We start from the raw sequence: 13003 nt of genomic DNA, 5'->3' as shown, positions 1-13003 counted from the left end.
TTGGAGATAATGCATTCGGGCAAGGAAGTAAGCATCCCCATTGTGTTCCCCTTCCTCCTGTTTCTTTGTGCATGTCGGAATTTCGCTAAAAACCTTTTATTTTTATTATTATTATTTATTTATTTTAAAAACAAGGGAATTTGACCAAGAAGTTTAAGTTAAAAGCTTCAAGTAAATCGATGATCTGACATTGTTCACTACTCGTCAAGTAGCCAATTCCCTCCCATTGATATCGATTTACCCACCTGAACTTGAAACAAAAGTGACCAGTGAAACTGCACGATCTTAACTTTATTTAGATATATGCGTAAATATTAAGAATGACAAAAAAAAAAAACTCAACGCAAGACTGTATGATAAAAGGGTGTCTCCATCTTGTCGACAGTCAACTTTCCCTATATGTCGAGCAATATTCAATCAGTTCCAGCCTTTTGGGTCTATATTTCACACCTTTCAGACACAATCGAGCATGCTCTTTGTACGAAGATTTATGTCATGAAACAAGTATCTTCGTGCACCGGACTTGTCATGCAACATGCCTTCAGGAATAGGAAAAGCCGCGCGGTAGAGGTGAGGTAAGGTGAAATGGGGTTTAACGTCGCGTCCAAGATAATTGCACTTATATAGCGACGTGCATGTACGTGTGTGTGTTTGTGTGGCTGCTTGTACTAGTCCGGACTGATGCCGGTTTATAGTGCTAGCTCACTGAGATACCATGCCGCAGTTTAACATGAATATCCCACTCAGACACAGTATACTGACTCCGAGCCGACCAGTCCTTGTTTTAGCCCCTTAATGCCGAGCGCCAGACAGGGTAACAACAAGTACCATCTTTTAACGTCTTTTGGTATGACGCGGCCGGGGATCGAACCCCGGACCTTCCGCTCTCCGGGCGGACGCTCTACCACTAGACCACGGAGGCGGTCCCCGCACAGTAGAAAGAAGGAAATGTCTAAGTAACCTAACATGAGAACGTTAAGTGAGAGTGGGCTACACGTATGCGTACTGCACGGGAGGTGTCCTTTGTGACAGTTTTGTGAACGTGCTGTTGCTGTGAGTTGTTAAAGTGATTAGTGTCTGTAATATAAACCTGCTGACTATGTCGAAATATGCCTTTTAGCTCCTTTGTGGAATTCAAATTTGATGTATTTCCTTTAGCAGCGAGTAGGTTCTTGCTTGTCCTATTGCCCAGTTGACTGTAATAGAAATATTCATATGAAGATAAACCACAATTTAATTGATGGTTAGCTAGCCTCACGTAAAAATATTGCACAATATTGGTTGGTTGGTTGGTCTGTTGTTTAACGCCGCACTCAGCATTACTCTAGCTATATGACAGCAGTTTGTAAATAACCCAGTCTTGGCCAGACAGTCCAGTGATTGACATCATGAGCATCGATCCACGCGATTGGGATCGATGACATGCATCAACCAAGTCAGCCAACCTGACCACCTGATCCCGTTAGTCGCCTCTTACGACAAGCATAGTCGCATAATATATGGCTGAATGTATCTTTCAGTAGAAGGATGCAATTGGTTGAGGAATTCGAATTAAGGTTTTATGAAAAGAAGCATCGGATTGAGTCAACTGCTTTTATGCTCGTTTCGACGTTTAAACTGCATGGGACCTACTGTGTAGAAAATAAGGCAAGTTTAACCATAGGGGAACCATCATGGCCGACCTTATCACTGTAACAAGATTATCAGAGGATCTAAAAGATCGGAATCTGAAGACTCACTAAACACAAGCTGTAGTGAATTGCGGGTAAATCAGTTAAACAAAAATAAAAAAGCCGGTTGGGGAGACCCGAAGAAAAATCAGATAAGGAGATTAAAACGGTTTAACCAATACGATGCTAACATCCTGTCTAATCGTAACCTTTACGATGTGCCGGTATGGAATGTATTTCCCTAATGTACATCTGCGGCCATAACACTTAAGGGAGTCATGGATGAGTATGAATTTCATCCTACTTTGGTACAACGGGTATCCCTGATCAGTTACAAGACACATTTCAAGTCGAAATGAAATTGCCCGGAATACCTTGTGAATAGCATGTGACTCTCGAGTCAATTGTCAAGATAAAAGCACAGGGACATGCTGTGGGTGAAACTAAAGCTGCAAATGTTGCATGTAGAGTTGTTATACCTGCTTGTGTAACCTCAATGTCGCTTCTCTTGCCTCCAGCTCATATTTGATCAAATTATTATGGAACATAGCTGCGTTCTGTCCAAAGATTGAAATAATTCTGATAAATCTAGTCCGGTAATGAATCCAATTATGAAATCGAAAAGTTCATATTACGAGACATATTACGTATAGGCATCCTTTTAAAGTACTATCTTAACGGGAAAATAAAGCTCAACATTATATGTTACTGTTAAACAATTGAATTTGCCTACACATTGTAATTTCTAATTAACATGATTACATAATAATATAAGTTTTTATCGTACATAACAATGATACTACGCTTTGTGAACCCGGTAGACACAATACTTCAAGGAAACAGTAATGTGGTATAAGCTCAATTCTACGTTCTTTTACAGGCATCTCTAATAATTAAATCATTTATGTCAACGTGATGCCATATGCCGGTTATAGGGAAAGCCATGAATGATCATTCTGTAGCACAATGAGTTTGAAAAAAATATATTAAAAGTACCAAATAAAACTTAATATTTGATCAAATCAACCTCTTTAGGGCGAACTACTTAACCTTTGACGATATTTGATTCGATATATGGTTTGCATACGGACAGCCAGATAAGAATCCTGAATCGTATGTAGTACGATTGCTCATGAGGCATGTCCTATTTTCTATGCCCCATATAGGCACAATTATATACCCTATTGGGGGCACGTGAGGCCCTGTCGCTTAAGACGACGCAATTAGCCTATGATTGTGTGTTCGAATCCGGGTTCGCCTTTATTGTGTTTGTCAACACCTTGCCAACATTAATCATCAAATGTGTTAATTCAGTTAAAGTGTTTCATTTCAAATGTGATCGTACGTCGCTGAATGTGGGGATGAAGGGAAAAGAAAGCCTACTCTGACCAAGCTGCTGAGCCCAGTTCAGTGATGGAGCTTGTGTGATTAATGAGGAGACATTCCTGACTGTATCTTGTTGGTTTGGTTTGGTTTGGTTGTGTTTAACGCCGCACTCAGCAATATTCCAGATATATGAAGGCGGTCTGTAAATTATCGTGTCACAAACCAGTGATTGACATCATGAGCATCGATCCACGCGATTGGGATACGATGACATGCATCAACCAAGTTAGCGAGCCTGGCTACCCGATCCCGCTAGTCGCCTTTTACGGCAAGCATGGGTTGCTGAAGACCTATTCTACCACGGATCTTCCTGAGTCGACTGTATCATGTACTTCTGCTTTCATCAGGCAGTTGTGATTCGGTCAACATGTTCACATTATAACAGAGGTAATCCTTTTGTAGAGATTCATACTTTGCTTTTCATTGTTTCCAGCTAACCCATTTTTCCAATATTTTACATAAATAATTCATACTTTGCTTACTGAGTCAACTAACCCATATTCAATATTCTATAGAAATATCCAGATATAATTCTGTCAATAATGACACACCGAGTCGTAGTCCCAGTGACTACAACGTAATGCAGCCGTTGTGCAAGAAATATGAAATCAGATTAAAGTATCAATACTACTCCTAGCAGTTTGTCGAAAGTGGCACTCAGGTATTTACAAAATCCAATTTCCCTTCAGAGTCATTTTGGTAATGAGACATCATTGGTGCCATTGGTAACATATGTAGGCAGAAACATCAGAGAAGCATATTAAATATCTTGGTGGTCGTTTAAACACTTACATTGCCTTTGAAATGAACTAAAATTAATATTTTACGAGAATACTTAAACGCTAACGACTATTGCTATTTCTTTAAGATTTTCGAACATTCATAAACTCATTGAATATATAATAAGGTTCTCATAAGCCGTTGTGACCATCCATTACCAGGACGACACCCTTCATACTTCCAACAATGCATGCTATATGTTTCAAGAAAAAGGTACATTCTTTAGTTTCATTAAGAGGGTTGAAGTGATTTTTTGGTGAGGTGAAATTTTAACGTCGCGTCCAAGATTATTGCACAGACATAGCGACGTGCATGCACGAGTGTGTGTGTGTGTGTGTGTGTGTGTGTGTGTGTGTGTGTGTGTGTGTGTGTGTGTGTGTGTGTGTGTGTGTGTGTGTGTGTGTGTGCTCTCCAGGCGGACGCTCTACCACAAGACCTAGGAGGCGGTCTGGAGTGGTTATAGAACGTAATAAAACTGGGTATATATAGAGATATTAAACGAATTGTCTGTGAACACTTTATATGCAAATAAAACATCCCCAACACCGAGGCATGAAATTAAACTGAAAAAGCACACCTGTTGTCCATGTATGAGAATATCCAAGAAATGTACTGTCACCAGAGAAGCCATGTAAAGCAAAGCCATTGTAAATGAAACTCCCGCGATGCACACTATAAAAATCTGCATTAGGCTTTTTAAGATATTTATGCAATGTTCTCGTTGTCAAATACCAAACTAAAAATGAATGTATTAGATATTACAAAATCAGTAAATGCCTTATCGTGTCACTGGATTTTCTGGTAGATCACTTGATTGTCTGGTTCGTTAACAAAGTGCCGTCATATGACAGACGTACGGTTATGCGGTGTCTGGCAAAAGACACTTGTAGTTTTGTACAAATTGCGAGCATGGCCGGTGGGGCATGACATGCTTACCAGTTCCGCGAACACCTGGTGTCATCCCTCCACCTCATTTTAGAGGCTATTTTGGCCTTTACGCACAATGGAATTCGGCAGATAATCTAGACAGGATACTCCATGGCATTGACGTTGTATATTTAAATATGAGTATTATAGTATATTTTAAAGAAATAATGTACATGTATGACAACTGAATTGTAACAAAACTATCATGCTATAAGCTATTCGGCTCTGCATACTTATCATTCTCTGCACACAAACACCCGTCTGACAGATAATGTAGATTAATGTTTCCCTTTTCAAACTGTATATAATCACAATCACGTTTGTTTCTAAGAAATATATTTTTAAACATTTTGTTGGGTTTCAGTACTATTACCAAGGATATAGTCACATTCAAATAGATGACATGTTTCTCAAAACATCCTCCTTTATGTAAAGGTAGACTTAAAAACCATGAAAATACCCATGCATTTAATACAAGGATATCTAATCTAAGAATCTGGCACCAAATGTTGTGGTTTCGGGTATCAGTCAATAACTAATACGGTAATGGCCGTCAAAGTTATGTAATTTATGAAGGAACCAGACAGATAAACAGTTAAATGTATGTATTTGTAGTTTGCAGACCTGGTGGTGGCCAACTAATCGGAGGAGCCCAAACTTGCTCTGCAACAATGAGTCAGTAGTCGTCCAAAGATCCGTTGGTGGCGAGTGGTTTAAGGAGCCGCAACTTGCTGGCAACAATGAGTCCGTTGTCGTCTAAAGATCCGTTGGTGGCGAGTGGTTTAATTAGCCGCAACTTGGTGGCGAGTGGTTTAATTAGCCGCAACTTGCTGGCAACAATGAGTCCGTTGTCGTCTAAAGATCCGTTGGTGGCGAGTGGTTTAATTAGCCGCAACTTGGTGGCGAGTGGTTTAATTAGCCGCAACTTGCTGACAACAGTGAGTCCGTTGTCGTCCAAAGATCCGTTGTTGGCGAGTGGTTTAAGGAGCCGCAACTTTCTGGCAACAGTGAGTCCGTAGTCGTTCAAAGATCCGTTGTTGGCGAGTGGTTTAAGGAGCCGCAACTTGCTATGCAAGAGTCCGTTGTCGTTCGAAGATCCGTTGGTGGCGAGTGGTTTAAGGAGCCGCAACTTTCTGGCAACAATGAGTCCGTTGTCGTTCAAAGATCCAATGTTGGCGAGTGGTTTAAGGAGCCACAACCTGCTCTGCAACAATGAGTCCGTAGTCGTCTAAAGATCCGTTAGTGGCGAGTGGTTTAAGGAGCCGCAACTTGCTCTGCAACAGTGAGTCCGTAGTCGTCTAAAGATCCGTTGGTGGCGAGTGGTTTAAGGAGCCGCAACTTTCTGGCAACAGTGAGTCCGTTGTCGTCCAAAGATCCGTTAGTGGCGAGTGGTTTAAGGAGCCGCAACTTGCTGACAACAGTGAGTCCGTTGTCGTCCAAAGATCCGTTGTTGGCGAGTGGTTTAAGGAGCCGCAACTTTCTGGCAACAATGAGTCCGTTGTCGTTCAAAGATCCATTGTTTGCGAGTGGTTTAAGGAGCCGCAACCTGCTCTGCAACAATGAGTCCGTTGTCGTTCAAAGATCCGTTGGTGGCGAGTGGTTTAAGGAGCCGCAACTTGCTATGCAAGAGTCCGTAGTCGTTTAAAGATCCGTTGGTGGCGAGTGGTTTAAGGAGCCGCAACTTTCTGGCAACAATGAGTCCGTTGTCGTTCAAAGATCCAGTGGTGGCGAGTGATTTAAGGAGCCGCAACCTGCTCTGCAACAATGAGTCCGTCGTCGTTCAAAGATCCGTTGGTGGCGAGTGGTTTAAGGAGCCGCAACGTTCTGGCAACAGTGAGTCCGTTGTCGTTCAAAGATCCGTTGGTGGCGAGTGGTTTAAGGAGCCGCAACTTTCTGGCAACAATGAGTCCGTTGTCGTTCAAAGATCCGTTGGTGGCGAGTGGTTTAAGGAGCCGCAACTTTATGGCAACAGTGAGCCCGTTGTCGTTCAAAGATCCGTTGGTGGTGAGTTGTTTAAGGAGCCGCAACTTGCTATGCAAGAGTCCGTAGTCGTTTAAAGATCCGTTGGTGGCGAGTGGTTTAAGGAGTCGCAACTTTCTGGCAACAATGAGTCCGTTGTCGTTCAAAGATCCAGTGGTGGCGAGTGGTTTAAGGAGCCGCAACCTGCTCTGCAACAATGAGTCCGTCGTCGTTCAAAGATCCGTTGGTGGCGAGTGGTTTAAGGAGCCGCAACGTTCTGGCAACAGTGAGTCCGTTGTCGTTCAAAGATCCGTTGGTGCCGAGTGGTTTAAGGAGCCGCAACTTTCTGGCAACAATGAGTCCGTTGTCGTTCAAAGATCCGTTGGTGGCGAGTGGTTTAAGGAGCCGCAACTTTATGGCAACAGTGAGCCCGTTGTCGTTCAAAGATCCGTTGGTGGTGAGTTGTTTAAGGAGCCGCAACTTGCTATGCAAGAGTCCGTAGTCGTTTAAAGATCCGTTGGTGGCGAGTGGTTTAAGGAGCCGCAACTTTCTGGCAACAATGAGTCCGTTGTCGTTCAAAGATCCATTGTTGGCGAGTGGTTTAAGGAGCCGCAACCTGCTCTGCAACAATGAGTCCGTTGTCGTTCAAAGATCCGTTGGTGGCGAGTTGTTTAAGGAGCCGCAACGTTCTGGCAACAGTGAGTCCGTTGTCGTTCAACGATCCGTTGGTGGCGAGTGGTTTAAGGAGCCGCAACTTTCTGGCAACAATGAGTCCGTTGTCGTTCAAAGATCCATTGTTGGCGAGTGGTTTAAGGAGCCGCAACCTGCTCTGCAACAACGAGTCCGTTGTCGTTCAAAGATCCGTTGGTGGCGAGTGGTTTAAGGAGCCGCAACTTTCTGGCAACAGTGAGCCCGTTGTCGTTCAAAGATCCGTTGGTGGCGAGTGGTTTAAGGAGCCGCAACTTTCTGGCAACAGTGAGCCCGTTGTCGTTCAAAGATCCGTTGGTGGCAAGTGGTTAAAGGAGCTGCAACTTGCTCTACAACAATGAGCCCGTTGTCGTTCAAAGATCCGTTGGTGGCGAGTGGTTTAAGGAGCCGCAACTTGCTATGCAAGAGTCCGTAGTCGTTTAAAGATCCGTTGGTGGCGAGTGGTTTAAGGAGCCGCAACTTTCTGGCAACAATGAGTCCGTTGTCGTTCAAAGATCCATTGTTGGCGAGTGGTTTAAGGAGCCGCAACCTGCTCTGCAACAATGAGTCCGTTGTCGTTCAAAGATCCGTTGGTGGCGAGTGGTTTAAGGAGCCGCAACGTTCTGGCAACAGTGAGTCCGTTGTCGTTCAACGATCCGTTGGTGGCGAGTGGTTTAAGGAGCCGCAACTTTCTGGCAACAATGAGTCCGTTGTCGTTCAAAGATCCATTGTTGGCGAGTGGTTTAAGGAGCCGCAACCTGCTCTGCAACAACGAGTCCGTTGTCGTTCAAAGATCCGTTGGTGGCGAGTGGTTTAAGGAGCCGCAACTTTCTGGCAACAGTGAGCCCGTTGTCGTTCAAAGATCCGTTGGTGGCGAGTGGTTTAAGGAGCCGCAACTTTCTGGCAACAGTGAGCCCGTTGTCGTTCAAAGATCCGTTGGTGGCAAGTGGTTAAAGGAGCTGCAACTTGCTCTACAACAATGAGCCCGTTGTCGTTCAAAGATCCGTTGGTGGCGAGTGATTTAAAGAGACGCAACTTGCTCTGCAACAATGAGCCCGTTGTCGTTCAAAGATCCGTTGGTGGCGAGTGGTTTAAGGAGCCGCAACGTTCTGGCAACAGTGAGCCCGTTGTCGTTCAAAGATCCGTTGGTGGCAAGTGGTTAAAGGAGCTGCAACTTGCTCTACAACAATGAGCCCGTTGTCGTTCAAAGATCCGTTGGTTGCGAGTGATTTAAAGAGACGCAACTTGCTCTGCAACAATAAGCCCGTTGTCGTTCAGAGATCCGTTGGTGGCGAGTGGTTTAAGGAGCCGCAACTTGCTGACAACGGTGTCCGTAGTCGTTAGAAGATCCGTTGATCGTGGATTCGAACCCAAGGCTTAACCTTATTATTATCCTTGGCTTGTCATCGAAAGTGGTTCTATTGAGTTGTGTCTTTCAATCTACGTCTAACAGAAACACCGCTATGTAACTGAAATACAATTAAAAGTTGTCCAAAGCTGCGTTAAATTTACTCATTCACTCACTAAAACAGTTGCATTTAGCTGATGCCGGTTCACCGGTGTCAACTGTTCCTTCATTGTAGACGTCTATACGTGTCGAGTCAGCGTTCAGTCTTGTATTGATTTGCTTCATCTCCTCTTGGCGATGTCCGGATACCGCCAGTCTCCAAGCACGTACACGTGAATCTTTGACGCTTCTCCCAAAATAATCTCGGAGACATTATCCCACATGCTTTGTCAGTGTTGCTGACACATTAATATACACGCTCAATTTAGGCAATATTGAATGAGACATTTGGGTAGGTATCTATCCTTTCTGGATTTTGGGCAATCACGCGAACTTTAGGTCTTTCAATTATTTCGCGAACATGTTCTTCCCAGCATGCTACGGTATTTTTGTGTTAAAGCTGTATTATTATAAATTTCTTGTTGTACCGTGCACTGCATGTTTATCAACTAGTTCATTCCCTGTATGAAAAGATTCATATAACGCACTGGTACTGTTGAACTACAGTAAACTACAGTAAACTACAGTTATAACGAACTCAAAGGGACCACTAATTTTAGTTCGTTTTAGCCGTAGTTCGTTATAAGCATATATATACAGCATAACTACAGCAAATAATCGGGACCAAAAAAGTAAGTTCATTATATCCTTCAGTTCGTTATTAGCGTGTTCGTTATAAACGTAGTTTACTGTAGTTCAATCACAATACCCTATTATTTGATAAAATTAATTACTCAGTGAGGATTGTGCTATTTATAAAGGATGGTCGCAAGAAAAACAAATGTTTCAGACCACAGCATAACAACATTTCTGAAATGGTTTTAAACATGCAAAACATGCGAAATCCAATAATCACATTTATAATGGAGATCCTTGAAATTCTGTAGCATGTGGAAACTATTGAACATCAACAACCTCTTAAATTGGACAATGTCGGTGAAAGTGTCTGAGACATGTGACGTTCCTGTTCGTGCTTCAGAAGGCTTTCCAGTGTGCCCATTGTCCTTCTTGTGTTACATGGCAAGTGCATTATTTTATCAATGTTGATGCATTCATCGTCACCACGACATGCCTGTTGGCCGTCCGTCGACATCTTCCTTCCATGTTAGTACGTGCTTTATTATCCTGCTTTATCCAACTAAGGTATGAACATTTTACAACAGTGATTATTTTGATGCTACTATTTATAGTTCACACAAAAACGTCATTCTGTTTTTTTTGGATACGTGTTGAACGCACATGTTTTGTTTGATGTTTAACGCCACACGCAAGTGTGCACAAGTATGACAGTTCTGCTGAGATGTTTGCACCACACGACATGCATCAAATATCTACATGCACCTGCCTTGTCAGGCACAATAGACGTTCAGAAATAGACAGCGGAACGATTTGTTTGCTTGTTCTTTAACGCCGCACTCGGTATTATTCGAGCTGTATGACGGCGGTTTCTAAATAATTGAATCTCGGAGAGAAAATCCAGTGATTGACACCATAAGCATCTCTCGACGAAATTGGAAAACAAGACATGCATCAACCGAGTCACCGAGTCTGACTACAAGATACTGTTAGTCTCCTCTTAGTACAAGCATAGGTTGCTGAAGGTTATATCTTCACGGGTAACAGTTGAAAGAAACCATGATGAGCAGGTACTTCGTAACATTCACAGGCGTATAGATTCCTTAGTCGCTTGTCAATTTAAATGGCTTCTTCTTTCAGCGAGGTGCTTGTCCTGTAGACCCACTGACTATTGCACCTGACTACAATTGAACTTGTGTTTCTTTGTAGAAGGGGCGGTCGGATAGCCTCGTGGTTAAAGCGTTAGCTCGTCACGCCGAAGACCCGGGTTCGATTCCCGACATGGGTACAATGTGTGAAGCCCATTTCTGGTGTCCCCCGTCGTGATATTGCTGGAATATTGCTAAAAACCATACTCACTCACCCATTCTTTGTAGAAAGATTATCAATTTTAATCACTCAAAGCGACAAAACCCTTTCCGTTGTCATAAAATATATCTTCTGAAAGCAGAGTCAATTGTACGATTCCAATTTTATCATAAGAATGTGATTATGAATCGCTTTAACTTATTGATGGCACAGGTGTTCGCGAAATAGTCAGCACATGATGCCCCACTAAACACACGTCACAAACACATTCACATCAATTGTTCACCTGAAAAAGGGAACATATGGCACAAGCTAAAATAGGGAATTGCATCAGGCATAATGTTTGTCACTGACATAAATCACAAACTTCTACATCATATTGTCTTGATGAAATAGATTGCAGGCTCACCTCAAAAAAATATATCACATGTTTTGCAAATAGTGTTGATGAATTCCCTAACATGGTTTGGTTGGATGGAATGGACTTTGGTATTCAAATCGATATTTTTTAAACAAAGCACCGGATGGAGGCAGTTTTTATGCTCTTTTCAAAGTTTCAACTTCATAGGAGCTGCAGTCTAGAGAATAAGACAAAGTCATAAGAGAATCATAAAGGTGGACCTTTGTCACTGCAAAACGTTTATCAAAGGATGTAAAAATCGAAATCTATATGTTAAGACTCACTAAACACAAGTTGCAGAAAGCTTTCAAGACGTCATGTCCATAAAGTACAGGTAAATCGGTTGAACTAAAAATCGAAAATTGAAAAACAGATTAATAGCCAGTTGTAGTCGATTTGAAGGAAACCGTTAAAACGGCACAAAGAATATGGTGCCACTATGAAGACGAATAAAGACAGAATATCCTGTCTAATTGTTTTCTTTACGTTGAACCGGTACAGAATGTATTTCCTTAATGTACATCAGCAGCCATAACACTTGAGGGAGTCATGGATGAGTATGAGTCTCATCCTACTATGCTACACCAAGAATCCCTGATCAGTAACATGATACAATTCAAGTCGAAATGAAGTCGCCCGGAATACATTGTACATGTGTCTCTCGAGTCTCTGTCAAGATAAAAACACAGAGACATGCCTTGGGTGATACTAAAGCTGCAACTGTTGGTCCTTCGAGTAGATCCACCTGCTGATATATCGTGTAATCGCGGATGTGGTTCATGTTTTATTGCCTTGATAAATGTTTCCACTGACTGTTCATGGCACGATTACAACTTCTGTTGCCTCAAGCTCATTATATTTGATCGAATTCTGTTGGGACGTAGTTTCTTTCTGCCCATAGATTGACTTAATTCTGATAAATTTAGTCCGGTAACGATTCCAATTACGAAATCGATGAATATCGTTCATTTATTGAACTCTCTATTTCGAATGAAACCTGACGATTAAGCCATACTGAGCTTGCTTCAAAGCTGAATATTCAGCGATCCGTTATGTATTTCAAGGGCAAGTTCATACAAAACAAAACTCATTTCTTGGAAAATCGTGATGTTACAAACTACCACCAACAAAATGAAATATTTCCATCTCAATTGAAAGAGCACCACGACTTAATCAACTGTACTGTCCATATTTACCTTTTCTCCACATGATCAATGTCCTGTCTTCATTAACATGTGATTTGGTTACAAATAATTCAGACAAAATACGTATATGCATTCTATTGTTGAATCTACAAGACAACATAAACCACTTGAGTGAGTGAGTGAGTGAGTGAGGTAGTGAGGGGGTAAAGCCGCTCTGAACAGTATTACAGTTGTATGACAGCATGTCAGCTTGATGTGGGAGGAAAACCCGAAGCGATGCAGGTCTTAAACGGGTCCCACTTCAGTGAAACCCAAGGGGGTATGGTTTTGACAAACTTAGAAACCGGGATGCGAATCCACGACAATATATAGTGATTGGACACATCTCAATGGCGTTACGTTTTCTAAATTTAAAACAAATTTAATTCATTTCTGCAGCAAATGTAAACCACGTAGTGACAAAGAATTATATCTTGCTGACATTTTAATTTAGGTTGTGAAGGAAGCCAAAGTAAAAACTTTGACCATCATCTTACGTTTCTGCCTTATATCAAGTATCTTAAATCAAAATGTCTGAAGGCACTGGATCTTTTTAAAGCTAAGGACGTGGGGAACAGTAATTCATAGTTGGGAGGGGACCAGTCAACCCTCCTTCACT

The sequence above is a fragment of the Haliotis rufescens genome, unplaced genomic scaffold (assembly GCF_023055435.1).
Source record: "Haliotis rufescens isolate VD_foot unplaced genomic scaffold, xgHalRufe1.0.p SCAF_7, whole genome shotgun sequence".
NCBI lineage: Eukaryota > Metazoa > Mollusca > Gastropoda > Lepetellida > Haliotidae > Haliotis > Haliotis rufescens.
The sequence above is the reverse complement of the archived record's forward strand: the minus strand, read 5'-3'. Positions refer to the sequence as shown.